The sequence below is a fragment of the Antechinus flavipes genome, chromosome 4, assembly GCF_016432865.1.
Source record: "Antechinus flavipes isolate AdamAnt ecotype Samford, QLD, Australia chromosome 4, AdamAnt_v2, whole genome shotgun sequence".
Taxonomy (NCBI): Eukaryota; Metazoa; Chordata; class Mammalia; order Dasyuromorphia; family Dasyuridae; genus Antechinus; species Antechinus flavipes.
Genome location: NC_067401.1, coordinates 322,911,463 through 322,927,923, shown reverse-complemented (window position 1 = coordinate 322,927,923; position 16,461 = coordinate 322,911,463).

Sequence of the window (16,461 nt, the reverse complement as noted above, 5' to 3'; positions counted from 1 at the left end):
TCAGATGATTGGTCTTAGATCTTAACAACATGTATATTAGATACGTTAATAGTGACAAAATACACTTCCACAATTGTCAATAAATTGCGATTTGACATTAAAGTTGTTTTGGGAGGAGGACAACTCATTCGAAAGAGAAGAAAGGAAAACAAGGTGTTTTTATATTCATAAATAGAAGCTCATATATCGCTCATTGACTCAGACTGTTATGTTACTAGAGATTTTGCCAAGTTCTATCCTCTGATCTTGATATCATAACTGTCTCAGAAAATATGTCTGTTGCCTAGTGTGGTAAGCATGATTTCTTGTCACTTCTAACTTAATAGTAAACTATCCACACATCTATTGAAGACATTTTTTCTTTCTTTTTTAAAATAATATTTAATTTTTTTTATTTTTAAAGAATATTTTATTTTTTCAAAAACATGCAAAGATAGTTTTCAACATTCACCTTTGCAAAACCTTATGTTCCAAAATTTTCTCCCTCTCTCCCCTCCTCAAGACAACAAGTAATTCTATATAGGTTAAATATGTGCAATTCTTCTGAACATATTTCCATATTCATCATACTTCACAAGAAAAATCAGATCAGAAAGAAAAAAAACATGAGAAAGTAAAAACAAGCAAGCACACAAACAACAACACTAAAGGTGAAAATAATAATACTATGCTTTGATCCACATTCAGTCTCCATAATTCTCTCGCTAGATGCAGATGGCACATTCCATCACAAATCTGCTGCAATTGTTTGGAGATTGAAGATATTTTTAAGCAGAACATTTTGCATAGAAGAAGAATAGGCTTCTGGGACTGTATCTGTTGCTTTCTTTTCCAAGTGTTTTAAACTAATGCAATAGTATTATGAATTAAGTAACATGAAATAAGCTCTTTACAAATCAACATTATGACTAATACTTAAAAAAAAAAAAAAACTAAATATAGGTTCATGGAAAGAATATTCAAGGAGACCTAGAATCACATGGCAACTTTGATGGGTTGGCCAATAGACCTATAATTGTAAATAGTGATGTTTAATTTATTTAATACTTTATTCATGTAGATTTGTGTAATGGAAGGAACACTGGATTGGAGACAAAGACTTAAGTTTGAATCCTATTGAGAACCTGTGTGCAGGATCTCAATTTCTTTAAAGACAAATTGATTGGATTTAATTAGATTAAAAGTTCTTAACTTTTTTTGTATATCATGAAATCTTTTGGCAGGATGATAAAACCAACTGACCTCTTTTGAGAATAATATTTTTAATTACATAAAATAAAATGCATAAGGTTACAAAGGAAATCAATTATGTTGAAATACAGTTTTTAAAAATATGTATATATAGTTTATGGGGGTAGCATAAATGAATAGGGCACTGGCCCTGAAGTCAGGAAAACCTAAGTTCAAATCCAGCCTCAGACACTTGACAGTAGCTATGTGACCCTGAGCAAGTCATTTAACCCCAATTGCCTCACCATAAAAAAAAAAAAAATTACAGACCTTAGGTTAAGAATCTTGAGGCATTATATTATTTCTAAATCTTTTCATATTCTAAATGTTAAAAGCATAGGAAATGCAGATGGGATTCATCAAAATGAATGGAGTTAGTGTGAATTTTTCTGGTCTAACAATTTTTTAAATGTATTCCAAAATTTGCTTTAATTTGTTGCTTTTTCAACTCAGTATAAATGGACCTTCTTGGAACAGGTCAATAATATTTGCACAAATTTCGGGTACTGGAAGAAGTATCTTCTTTTTCCTAGGGCTCTGGCTCTCTCTCTCTCTCTCTCTCTCTCTCTCTCTCTCTCTCTCTCTCTCCTCTCTCTCTCTCTCCTCTCTCTCTCTCGCTTTCTCTCTCATCTCAGGCTTCTCCTTTATCCAGAGGTATCTAATCAGTAACTATGATAAAGCTGAGACAAAACTTGATATGGGGTCCAATATCAAGAGGTTGGAAGGATTGTAGAATTATTGGTATAGAGTTCATCTAATTCAACTCCTCCATTTTATAATCAAGGAAATCTAAATCCAGTGAGTCCGAATCAGACTTAGAACTCAATAGATCACTTGACATTTGTATGAAAATCCATGGGGGCTAATATAACTCTGCTTAGTTCTGGCTACATTATTATTATTATTATTGATTAAAAGGCTGTATCTTTGGTTTATCTGGTATCTTAGTTACATCCATGCATCTTAGAAAGAGCCACAGAAGTGGTAAGTACCAGGGTGATTTAGAGAGATACCTGTGGTCATCTCTAACGTTGAATAGATAAAGATTTCTATAGTGATACTATCTCCTTTTACAAACCATCTGGACTTGTACTAAGTGGGGAATGCCAGTCTTAACTAACAAAGGCAAAAGTTAACACAATATTTCCTTTACAGGAAGTCACTAGCCACATACTCAGAAAGGTGGGTGGGAGCAGACATCTCTATATTAAGTGCAAGTTGTGCTTATTTTAAGAAGCTCTGTTGCATATCACTGTACCTTTTGGAAGTTTGTCTCTGGGAAAGTTTAAGAGTCACAGAAATTAACTTTTCCAGCTTTCTGAAATTTTGCCAGAAACTAAACTGTTTTACTTTACTTAAGACAACATTTGAACCAGAAATAAGAGCACTGAGTGGACTTATGTTCATTAACAGGTAAATAACTGAGGCAGAGCATATGGACCTCAGTTTCCTACATGACTTTCAATTTTTTTCCATCTCAAAATGGAACAATTATGTGGTACAATAGGAAGTTTTAGGCTTAGGGTCAGGAAGACCTGAGTTCAAATGTGGCCCCAGAAACTTACTAACTGTGTGAACCTGTGCAAGTCACTTAAGCCTGTTTGCCTCTGTTTCCTCATCTATAAAGTGAACTGGAGAAAGAAATGGCAAACCATTCCAGTATTTTTGCGAAGAAGACCCCAAATTGGGTCACTAAGAGTCAAACATGACTAAAATGACAACAGCAGCAACAATCTTGCTAAACTAGGACAGCATGTGGGCCTGTTTCTCACATGGCTTCTAAGGCTCTTTTCAGCTCTAATTCTATGATTCTGTGATCTCCTATGCTACTGGATTTGAATGGACAAGTTTAAATGGATTTTTAAGTTTCTACTTTTTTAGAACTCTGGATAACATAAAACCTAGTCTTAAATTATTCAAAAATATAGTTCTTTTTCTACCCTCTCACATCTTGGAATAATTAATTGATCACCTATTGCATTCCCTGATCAATTTTGCATTAAAAAAAATAGTATCTAGTACACTCAAGAGTCCTTAAAAATAGCCTATCTTAAGAAATTTGTATTTGAATAAATTTATGTGACTGAATAACTAAAGAACAGAGTATACTGGTAAGTATCTTTTTCTTACCTTTTCTTTTTCTTTTTCTTTCCACCATCCTCCTTTAGGTGAGTTCAAGAGATCCAGGACTTCAAAAGAAAAAAAAAAAAAAGAAATAGGCTTATAGGCATTACAGATGAAGAGGACTTTGGAGATCATGCTGGATGGTGAACTTATTATTGTCCCCGTTTTATAGATGATGAAACTGAAACCCCAGAGAGGTAAAGTGTTGTCCAAAATCATACAGCTAGAAATGCAATGTAAAACAACTCTGAGATACCATCTCACCCCTCTCAGATTGGCTGAGATAACAGGAAAAGATAATGATAAATATTGGAGGGGATGTGGGAAAACTGGGAACTAATGTATTGTTGGTGAAGATGTGAAATGACTCAACCACTCTGGAGAGCAATCTGGAAACATGCTCAAAGGGCTATAAAACTGTGTATACTCTTTGATACCACAGTGTCATTATTGAGTTTGTATCTCAAGGAAATCACAAAAGAGGGAAAGGGATCCACATGTGCAAAAATGTTTATATCAGCTCTTTTTGAGGTAGCAAAGAATTGGAAAATGAGTAGATACTCATTAGTTGGGGAATGGATGAACAAGTTATGGTATATGAAGGTAATGGAATATTATTATTCTATTAAAAAATGATGAACAAGCTTATTTTAGAAAGACTTGGAAAGATTTACTTGAACTGATGCAGAGCAAAACAAGCCGAACAGGAGTACATTGACACCAATAACATCAAGAATGTATGATGATCAACTGTGAAATGTAATGTTCTGGTTGGTTTTCTGGAGGTCTTTGGACCAGCCTTCCTTTCAGCAGAGTAATCACCATGAGAATAGCCAAGGATAAAGTCCAAATTCTTTATTATATCCTTCAAAGTCTTGTCTCCTTGCCTGAGGTTTGGCTAGCTTTCTGGAGGTCCTCCAGAGTGTGTCTTGGTTTCTGTGGAGGAAACAGGAGGACCATCATGAAGGTCTCTGTCTTGAAGTCTGTCTCAGTCTGAGAGCTTGTGCTCCAGCCTCCAGCTCCCACAAAGGTGGGAGATGGAATGAATGTCTCTCCTTGGCTCTGAGAGCTTGAGCTCCCACCTCAAGTCCTCTGTCTTCTCTGAGTCTATCCTTGTCCCCTTCTTAATCTGTCTCTGGCTGAGTTTGTCCCAGTTTATATGCAGTATACTGAGTATATAAACCAATCATTATATCACTAGGGAACCATTATTTGTTGTAAGGTTAATTCAATCATACTGAACTAGAGAACTATTAATCACTATGCTAAACTAGATAACCATTGTCTTATCAATTCCACTTAATTAACACCTTATAAGAATCCTGATTTCAGAGTTCTGGCCCATTACAGTGAAAGACTTGGGTTTTCTCAGTGGTTCAATTATCCAAAGTAATCCTAACAGACTTTCGACAGAAAATACCATCTGCAACCAGAAAAAGAAATAAGGAGACTGAGTGTAAATCAACACATGCTATGTTCACTTCTTTTTTTCTGTTTTTTTCCCCCCTCTCATGGTTTTTCTCTTTTGCTCTGATTTTTCTCTCTTAACATGATTCGTAAAACAATGTTTGTTAATACATAGATCGATTAAAAACAAATAAACAAATAAAAAGAAACAAACAAAAAGAGATTTAGGAGGAGGAAAGCTTTGTGAAATTGCTTCAATAGTAGCCAGTGGTAAATATTTTGTTGACAGTTTTGGAGGTAAATGGTAGAATTGTGGAACTTTCTATGTGTTCTAGGTACAGCTTACAAATTAAGAAACTAGTCAGAAGGAAATTAAACCATATTATCCTTTATTAAAAAAAAATCCTATTTTTATATTTTACTGACTTTACTGACTAAAGAATACTGACTTTAGAAAGGGGGATTGTAATCAGCACTGGATGGATTTAATTTTAATCTATAAAATGTTGGAAATCAGCATTCAGTTTCTTTTGAATGATCAACAATGATAGATAAACCACCTACACCCAAACTAAACAAAGTTAGCATAAATATTAGGTACTTTCTAGTTTGGTCTATATACATAAATTGCATGTCATAAACTTTTAAGCTGATTTATGAAGCAACAAGTAAGTCTGAGAGGTACATTGTGTATTAGGATCTGAAAATGCCCTTGCTTTCTGTGAATGTCAGTAAAAGTTAGCTCAGAGTCCAGTATAATCTCACTCAGGTAGCCCAGATGCCCTTAGCTATCAGGGCTGAGAGAAACAAATAGACCAAAGAGGTGGGGCTGCCAAGAGTGAAAGACAACATGGATATTTTCTCTAGAAAGTTTTCTTGGTATTCAAATGAAGTCAAACTCCCCTACCCATGAGCACAAAATTAATTTCTGGGGATAGCCCTTGCCCAGCCCATAACCTTTTAGCCATAATCCCTATGGCTGTGTTGTCAGAATATTTCATAAGAGGAACATGGTTAGACCTGTTCAAGACTTGGCTGGGAAAACTTGGAGGAAAACCCAGGGTACTGTTGAGGTAGTATGGATGACTCAGGTAATGGAATGTTGCCTTCTGAGTCAAGACAGAACTTCAACCTGAGCCTGATTTGGGGGAGGGAGGCTTGCCCACGAGCTAGATCTTTTGATTAATATTGAAAACATAGAGGTCTTGACTAAGTGCAGGTATGACATATTTTCATGGGATCTGTGGGCATGGGATGCTTTATCCATGTTTCAATTTGAGTAATCATGAGTTAACTCCTTGAAATTCCCCACAAAGTTTCAAATGGAGAAACTATTATTCATTTCCCTTCTTGGTCATGCCAGGTTGCCTACTAGGTACTGTCACAGTTGTTCCCCTTAAAAATAGATATAGGTCAAAGGAAGTTGAGCTGTATCAGTCCTCTACACTTTCTAGCAAATATTGAAAGCTTTTCTTGGATTAAGATCAATGAATAATGAAAAATCTGGCCCTCAGTTTCCTTATGTATATAAAGGATTCAAACTAAATGGCTTCAGAGAGATCCTTCTAGGTTTCCTCTAGATCCTATGACTCTTCATTTAAGGAAAAATCACTATTTCCTAGTGCAGCCTACTCTCTTTGGGCCAACTTTTTCTAAATAATATGCAACAACTCCACCTTTAAAAATGACAGTATTTTCCTTCCTCCCCTCCCTCCCACATTAGTCCACTGATACTACAGAAATATTACTTGGTGAAAGAAAATATGACTAGAAATATATTTTATCATAGCTATCAATTATATTTCCTATTTAATATTTCTGGAGTTTCTGTAAATTACCATAGGAACAAAGGAAAAAAAAGTTGTTTGAACAAAACAGACAAGTATAGAGATACTAACTAGAACAAGCATTCTCAAACAAAATGTCTGGAATGCCAAATATCTCTGATGAAGTTTATAGAATTTTGATCTAGGAATATCAAAGACCTTATTCATTAGGGTAACTATCCTTTTTATCTCTTGAGGTTAAAAAGAGAGTGATTTAAAGGGCCAAAGGCTACCTCTATTTTTCATGCCATAAAACCACTGAGAAATGAAATTTCACTATCTTAAAATGATGGTGACTTTTCTGGAGGTATGAATGTTTTTTAGACCCAAAAAAGACAAATATGTAGACTGCGATACAATATAATTAATTATTTTATTTAATAAATCAGGGATGGATTATATGAACACTTTTATTTTCACCTAATTTTCTCACATAATTGTTGCTTTAAGTGCTTCTGGATTCATTTCAAGCCATCCAAAGCATCCAAAGGATGTTAGTGGAGTGTGCTAAAATGATACGTTGTGTCTCCTTTATTTATTTTCTTTCCTACGGCTTATTGCAAAGTTCTAACCACTGGTTGTCAGTGCAGGAGTCCTTAATAAGGATAATAACTCTTAGTCTAAAAAACAAAGCCTTGAATTCACTGATCATTAAGTTGAGGGAAAAAATGTGTCATTAAAGGCACAATCTACTAATTTGGTCATTTTTGAAAAATATTTACCTGACTTTATGTGACATACATATATGTTCATTATATATGTATGCATATAGTTATATACATAGATCTGCATCTATCTATTTATATCTTTCTATCTATCTATCTATCTATCTATCTATCTATCTATCTATCTATCTGTCTATCTATCTATCTATCTATCTATGTATCTACCTACCTACCTACCTATATAATGTGGAAGAGCTGAGTCAGAACCTTTTGTCCATCACTCTTTGAAACTGAAGCTTATGTTTGTGTTGGACAAGTTAGAGACACACCATGATATGGACACAATCAGCAGGATACTGAAAAATAGCCATGTTGAAATGAGGCTTATTCTACATGACAGTCACATTTTTGTCAATTCTTGGACATATGAAGATAAAACTGTGTGTTTAAAATGAGTTCAGGGAAACCAAGCTAAAGAATGCAAAACAAATAAAACATGAGGAGATGAGGGTTTCTGGGACTGATGTCATGAGAACTTGATCTTTATAATTTTGAAGTACTCTCCATTCCCACCCCAAGATATGGACTTTCCCAACATGTTATTAGTTGGAAGATCAGAAAAGTTGCAGGAAAGGATGTGTCAGAGGCATCCTCTATGATCCAAATTCACACAGGATCACTGGGACTAAATCATAGCTGTTGCTACAATTGATGCCGCAGACAATATCTAAGGGGCCCAAACACAGTACCATCAGCCCCATCTTTGACCTGAGGGCTAAAGCATCACCTCTTTTAAGCATCATTGACCCCTGTCCTAAAATCAAAATTCCCATGAAATCCCCAATAGGCATGCTTCTCAGATAAAGGACACCAATATGCAAACCTCTTTACCAGTAAGGAATGGTGGTACCCCTTCCCTCATGCATGTGCCTATCAATATCTAGATTCCATTGTCCTCTTCAGGAGCTGTATACTTTCCTCTCACCACTGAGGCTGGATATAATTTGTGGGCTTTTTATGTGTTATTTGCCATATGTAGTTGTTTTGTGTATATAAATTTCCTGTTTTGAAATAAATTTATAATAAACTCAGAGAGAAACAAAATGACTTAGCAGATGAAACGGAAGTCAGGAATACTTGGGATGAGTTTTTGTCTCTGACACATACTTAGCTTGGAGGCTGTAGCAAGTTACTTAACCTCTCAGTGCCTCAGACAACTCTCTTAATAAATGACAGACGAGTTGATCTGCATCAGGGGAAGGTAGTTTCCATACTGGGTCTTTTCCCACACTGATGAAATCACAGATTTGGACCAAACATATGACATGTAAGGGAAAATCCTTTACTCATGTTGAATAGACATCTATTATCCTTCATTATTGACACAAATATAAACTGACCACTTCCAAGAGATCAGCATGCCAGAATCACGGAGCTGGAAAATGCATCAGAGGTCTTTTAGTCCAACCCTTTCTTCAACAACTCTGTACTTTCCTTGATTAGTGATTCCCTAACTTTTGCTTGGAGACTTTTCTACTAAAGAAGCTGCTACCTCCCTAGATAGCTAGTTCTACATTTGGATAGCCTTATTAGAAAGGTTTTCTTGCCATTATGCCTATGTCTGTCTCTCTGCATTTTCTTCCCCTCTCTCATTCTTCTGTCTCTTGGGACCAAATCAAACAAATCTAATGATTCTTTTGCATTACAGCCTTCAGATATTTGAAGAAAGCTATCATGTGCCTTAATTCTCTTCCATGGGCTAAACATCCCAGATGCTTGAATTAATTTCCATACAGCATGATTTTAAATCTCTTTAACATACTATTCATCTTCCTCTAAATATTCTCTCACTTAATGCTTTTCCTAGGATTTCTCAATTACCCTCTATTTCTTAGATCCAGAAGGTTACAATTTAACCAGAAGGTTAAATTGTATTTCATCAGTACCAAACCATAGATTCCCATGAAAATTTTTCCATATAAGGGACATCTCCTATTCTTCTCTACACTGTACATTTTCTCCCTTGTTTCTTCTGCTTTCTCCAAATTCTTTTTTTGATCTCTCATCACTTCCTCTTTATTAGATTCACTACCTTTGCAACTAAAAACAGTCCTAATCTCCAGAAAAATTACAGGGGATGACATTGCAACATGATTTTCCATAATTATAGTTGCCTCTTTGCCCTCCCCCCCCCACTCCAGACTCTGATTTATTTCTGTACTATGAAAATGAGGATCCTCTTATTTACAAAGAATTTTATTGTAATCTTCATTTGGCCTTTTTCTCACAAGAAACAAATGAAATAGCTTAGCTGCTTTGTCTCCATTTTATAGATGAGGAAGCTGAATTACCAAATGGTTAATATATTTGTCCAGATTCTCATATAATCACTCATAGAAGGAACTGGACTGGCATATAGAGCTGAATGGGTTCTGGTTTTAACCTCACAGCCATACACTTCCCCATGATTTTTGTATGAATGGCTTTCCCTAAAATTAGAGAGCCCTACCATCTACCTGTCTAAGTCTTCTTTAACACCTAAGCTCCATCTTTGGGATTTAAAAATTATGGGGTTCCCCCTCCTTTCCTTACATTACTGTATCTTGGCACTAATGCTATGTTATCATCATTTATCTTAAAGGGGAAAAAAAAGTTTTACAATTTTTTTTATTCAAAGGAATGATTTCCTCCTGAGCAACAGATTGCCCAAATGAATGATTCATTTATTACAAAGACTAACGGATTTATTTTCTTTCTGGAAATTGGTAAATTGATTTTCATTTCTTTTAAGGAGTGATTACATTACTAAAGCCTAGAGAACAAAAGATTGCAATTCAGTGAGAGTTTATGAATGAAAGATGGGGGGGGTGGAGAATGTACCAATCACAGAGGCTCAATAGTTTTCTCTGAAGCATTCAGACCTGAAATGGATCAGCATCCTGGTGATACTGATATAGACTTGCTGAAGTGCAGTAAAAGTGACTCATGGTCAGCTGACATTGCAGGAAGTAACCTAGAGCTGCACTGACAGCTGGGAAAGTACAGAGTGAATTGACCGTACTTTTTAGAAAAGAAAAGGGAAAAAAAAAAAGTCTTGTAACTGATGGGCAGTATGTCATAAGGTCAGAAAGCTCATTTACACTCAATACTTTAGTGCCAAGCATTCTCATGGGGAAAAGCACAAAAATGATATGATTTTAAATAAGAGAACCAAACTATTGTCAATGATTATAATGTGCAGAGAAAAGAATGGCATCTTTAGCAAAAAGGAAGAAAGTTCTTCTGTGAAAGAACAAGATTAAACATTCTTGTAGTAAAATGCCAAGATCTTATTAACATGAGCGCTAGACAAGAATCACAAAATTAATGGGAATTTTGTTTTTAGAACTGGAGGAGAACCCTCCTCCATACTCTGCCACTAACAAGCTCTGTGATCCTTATATATTTCACTTAACTTTTTGGAGTCTCAGTTTCTCCATATGTAAAGTGAAATTGTAACCCTGTTCCTTCCAGTTCTAATACGCTGGGAATTCCAGAAAATAGCTCCTCTAAGGGCACTTGAGTGATGAATCATCCAAGAACTCCTGGGGGAAGTGGGTGGAGCTGGTAACCTGAGGAGGGGCAGTCTGGGTGGTCCTTGATTATCTGAGTGCATCAGACATAGATACTCTGTCAAGAATAGAGGGTTGGAGGCATTTTTTTAGACAGGAAACAGGAGCTTTATGCTTGAGTTTCAAAGGTAGCTCAAAGGTTGAAGGTAAAAGAGGAGAGTTATAGGATAATAGTTTTAGTGCTGCAGTGGCCATTTAGTCTAAATTTATTTTATAGGCCTGAAAAGATTAATCGATTTTCAAGAAAGAACACTAGAATTCAAATTCAGATTCTCAGATTCCAAATCCAGTACTCTTTCCAATGCACTGTGGGGCATAATCCTAATAATAAATACCCAGTGAGCCATAACCAAGATTTGTAAAAGGAGGGAACTGGAATCTTTAACATCCTTTTAAGTTATGAAAATTTTACTATTTCAATGTTAGTTGTGCATGAGAAGTCTATCTTTACTCAAGGGTAGAATCAGCCTTAATATTACTCAAACAGAGGAGAAGGAAATAAATATTCATTAATCACCTCCTATGTGCCAGGTACTATGCTAAATCCTGGACATTCAAAAAATAGAATCTCAGTTGATCCTCATAACTCTGTGAGATAATTGAGACAAAATATAATAAGTTAAATGACTTGCCCAAGATCTCACAGTAAATACATCTCTGAGGCTGGATTTCAACGCTGGTCTTCCTGAATCCAGACCCAGTCTACTTCCCAAGAGTATCAGAGGGACCTGATATATATATATATATATATATATATATATATATATATATATATATATATATATATATATATATATATATATATATACATATATATATATATATATACATATATATATATATATATATGTAAAGGGTGCAGTATTATGTGTTAGGGCAGTTAGGTGGTTCTGTAGATAAAGCACTGGACTTAGAATCAGGAAGACTCATCTTCCTGAGTTTGAATCTAGCCTCAGACACTTACTAGCTGTGTGACACCCTGAGTAAGTCACTTAGCCTTGTTTGCCTCAGTTTCCCCATCTGTGGTGAGCTGGAGAAGAAATAGCAAACCACTCTAGTGTCTTTGCCAAGAAAATCCCAGATGGAATCATGGGTCATGAAGAGTCAAACATGACAAAAATAAGTGGAGAGGGTGGTGGAAGGTGGGGAGGATACTTCAAGGTCATTGCCAAATTGGCTAAAGCAAGGAAGTAATGTTGGAACATACATTTGGAAAGGGGTTTCTTTTGAGAAGGGCTCAAACTGGTATATAAAAATGGGAAGCATACACTAGGATACGGGAGTAACTACATTTGATTTTGGAGTATAAATTAGTGTCTAGTGGTCAAACCAGTTAAGAAACACATGCTCTCAGACACAACCAGGAATTTTTTCTTTTGGGCCCAAAACAGTAGAGGTGGGGCAGGGCAACAACCTCAAGGGGGTGATAATTATGTCAAGACTGGAGCAGGCTTTCAGTGAGATACTCACCCCACCCCACAGTCAAAAGCTCCTGATCATGTTAGGTCAGCAGAAGATTTTAAGGTGCAGTGTGAAGATAATGGTTGCTTTGGGGAAGCCCCAGAAAGAAGCATCTCTTCTTCCTACCCCTCTTCAAGTGGGCATCTTGAAGCAAAGCCCCATTTGTTCTAGGCAAATTACATCTCTGCCTGTGCATCTTTCATTTCAGAACTACTTAATTGTCTTGTCTTTGTCCCTTGGGAAGTTGTCCCCATAAGCTTTCTAGCTGCTTGTGAATTTGTCAAAAGAAAATGAAGTGTTTCTAGATCTTGTTCAATAATGATAAATGATTGATATTCTCTTAATAGATAATTGCATTGTCTTTCAGTACTTATCTTAGACAATGATCTTTTTTTTTTTCAATGTGGTAAATCTACATTTATTTATTTATTCATTCATTTGTTTATCATAAAGCCTTTTATTTTCAAAACATATGCACGACTAGTTTGACAATGACCCTTGCATAGTCTTGTGTTTCGGATTTTTTCTTCCTTTCCCCCACCGCCTTTCTAGATGGCAAGCAATTGTTAAACAAGTTAAAATATATGTTACATTCAATATGTATAAACATATTTATATAATTCTCTTGTTGCACAAAAAAAAAGATTAAAAAAAGTAAGTAAGAAAACAAAATGCAAGCGAATAACAACAAAAAGAGTGAGAATGTTATGTTGTGATCCATCTTCAGTTCCTACAGTCCTCTCTCTGGATGTAGATGGCTCTCTTCATCACAAGAGCATTAGAACTGGCATCAATCATCTTATTGTGGAAAGAATTATGTTCATCAGAATCAATCATTATATAGTAATGATGTTGTCATTAGATGGATCTTGAGGAGAGATGCTGGACCTGGGATAGAAAAGAGGTCAGGTTTCAGTGTCGCAGTACCTTCCCATCTGGACAGTGCATTATAAACAAACCTAATAATAGTCCTAGTGTTGATCATAAAAACTATAAATGGGGTCAATGGGTAATTAAAAATAAAGAAAATACTTGCTTCTGCCTACAAAAAATCCCCCCAAACTTATTTTCAATCAATCAAGTTGGTTGTTATTCTTTGTACCAAAATGACATCACTATGTTAAAATTGAGTTACATTGTGTCTCACTGTGGCAGATCAGATCAACATGAGCTCAGAATGCTCTATCATAGATCAGATACAAATAATCCCTATAAATATTTGGGGTGCATTCTTTAGCTTGGTGCATTTTGCATTTCTTCTGAGCTAATTCAATTATGCTTTGCTCATAGAGGACAGTGCCTTCTCTGATGAGGGCACACTAGGCTGGACAGTCCGGTGCCCATGTCATACAATCAATTCTAACATTCTTGAAACTTCCAGAGTGTCCTTGCATCACTTTTTCTGTCCACTTTGTGAGCACTTGCTCTGTATGAGTTCATTGTAAAATAGTCTTTTTTGTCATTTAAACAAAGTGGCCAGCCCAATTAGAATTGTGCTCTCTGCAGTAGAGTTGGAGCACTTGATAGTTTAGTTGGAGAAAGGATCTCAATATCTGATATCTTATCTTGCCAGGTGATCTTCAGCATCTTCCTAAGACAATTCAATCAATTTTCAATCAATTAAGTATTTACTGTGTGATGAGACTTTCCTACTAGCAAAATGAAATGAAGTTAGATGATTTTCCCTCAGTCATAGTTTCTCTTGGCCTTCGCTTCTTCAGCTGTAAAATGGGATTAAAACTCTTAGGCTACCTACTTCATTGAATTGAAATAAGGAAAATTTGTAATTTGTAAAGTACAATAGGATTGGAAACAATGAATCTCTTTCTCACCTTTTTAGATAGAGATCAGCTAGAAATGATTCTAGAATATAACTTCTTATTCTGTGATTATTCTTTTATGTTTAATGCTTTGCTGATTGTATGTGAAAAGTGTTTTTATAACTGAATACATGTACTGGAATGTAGCGAAAGCATCCTGGTTCTTACTCCAATAGCAGACAGGATTATGATGATGGTGTGTCACTAGTTTTGTTTTCCCGTGATTTTGATTTCTTCTGCTAGGTCTCAATAGTTTGAAATCTTTTCATTCTGTGTACTTTTGAATTTATTTTTATTATATCATTCTTATCTTTCTCATGAAATGCAGATGGAAATAGTCCTGGGACAACTTACTATCTTGCTATTAAAAAAAAACTAATATTCTAAGAATTATTGTACAAGTGGCTAAAATAACTATTTCTTGTAGTTTGAGTGAAAGCATTACAATGTAACCAGGTTCACTGAAAATATCCTTGGTATCTCCCTAGCAGCAGATAGAACAACAAGGATGATATATACTTTACCCTTTTCCCCATTTTTTTGCATCTCTGCTAGGTGTCTAGTTTGAATGTTTTTAATTTCTTATTGCTTGAAGATTGAATATTTAGAGGAACAGCATCTACTTAAAAATGTTATCCTTAAATTGTAATGGATTAGTATTTTGGCTGGTGACAACACTGCAGTTTCATTTCAGATCTGTTGACCGAATTCTTTAATATACTTTGAACAAAAGAAAAAGCATCATCTACCAAGTATCAGGTCTGGCAAAGTCTGTATTTATAGAAATTGTCACCTACCAGTTACAAGGTAAGAAGGGGAGAAAGGGAACAAGCATTTATTAAATGCCTACTCTGTGTCAGGCACTGTACTAAATATTTTATAAGTATTATTTCAATTGATCTTTGCAACATTCCTGTAAAGTAAGTGCTATTATTATTATCTCCATTTTACATTTGAGGAAACTGAGACAAACAGATTAAATGACTTGCTTCGTGTTACATAATTAGTGAATATCTGAATTCAAATTTGATTTCAGGTCTTCCTGACTCCAGATCCAGTGCCCTATCCACAGACCTACCTAACTGTTTCTCTAATAAACTTCTTATAAATAATTCTATGGGTAACTAGGTAGCATTGTGAATAGAGTACCAGGCCTAGAATGCCAAGAACACATCTTCCTTAGGTCATATCTGGCCTCAGACATTTACTGGCTGTATGACCCTGGGCAAATCATTTAACTCTATTTCTTCAGTTTCCTCATCTGTAAAATTAATGGGAGAAGAAAATAGCAAACCATTGTACTATCTTTGCCAAGAAAATCCTAAATGGGGTCATGAAGAGTCAGATACAATTGAAAAACAATGTATAATTCTAACCAGGTCATATCTTTTTAGGTATTCAGTAATTGGCTTTTCAGCCTAAAATATATTGCTCAATCTTTACCATTTTGTTACATAATCTATATTGTTAATTAATTCTAGGCTCTTTAAGGAAGGATTATCTTTGTTTTTTATAGTGTCTTATAACAATGATCTATTCCTAAATGACTATTATAAACCTTTGTGTATTATAAACAAATTCACATGGATCAACTGTGTGTTCAATACTTCATTTCTTACATAATACTGGGCAAGTTCATAAAGAGCTCAATTCACTTATAGGACTTTAGAGATACTTTAGAGATTACCCAATTCAACCCTATCTGAAGATGAGAAGATGAGAAAAAAAAAACAAACAAAACAAAACAAAAATGGACCAAAAAGGTTGGGATCTCCCCATGGTGATATATTTTATTAGTGGTAAAATTGTTCTGGAGACTAAATGCCTTCCTTCCTTCCTTTTTCCTCCTTCAAATCTTTCCTCCTTCCTTCCCTTTCTTCTCTTCCTCCTCCTCTTTCTTCTTCTTCTTCTTCTTCTTCTTCTTCTTCTTCTTCTTCTTCTTCTTCTTCTTCTTCTTCTTCTTCTTCTTCTTCTCTCTCTCTCTCTCTCTTTCTCTCTCCCCCCTCCTTTCCTCCCTCCCTCTCATTTTCTCTCCCCTCCTTTTTTTTAATTAGTTAAGAATTAAGGCTTTTCTTCTCTTTATTTCAACTCATCTGTCTATTCCCAAACTTTACACTGGGAATTTTCCAGGGCAGAGGCACCTTCCTGTTGTGGTTTATAGACCCAGGAATTTTAACTGAAGCAACTGGCCTTTGGCCATACTCATTAACATTCTTTCAAAAAATCCTTTAGGGAATTTAACTGAACTTTCATTAAAGATTTCATTTATGATAGGGAATACAATAGCATATATAACAGTGCAGATCCTTGGCTTTTC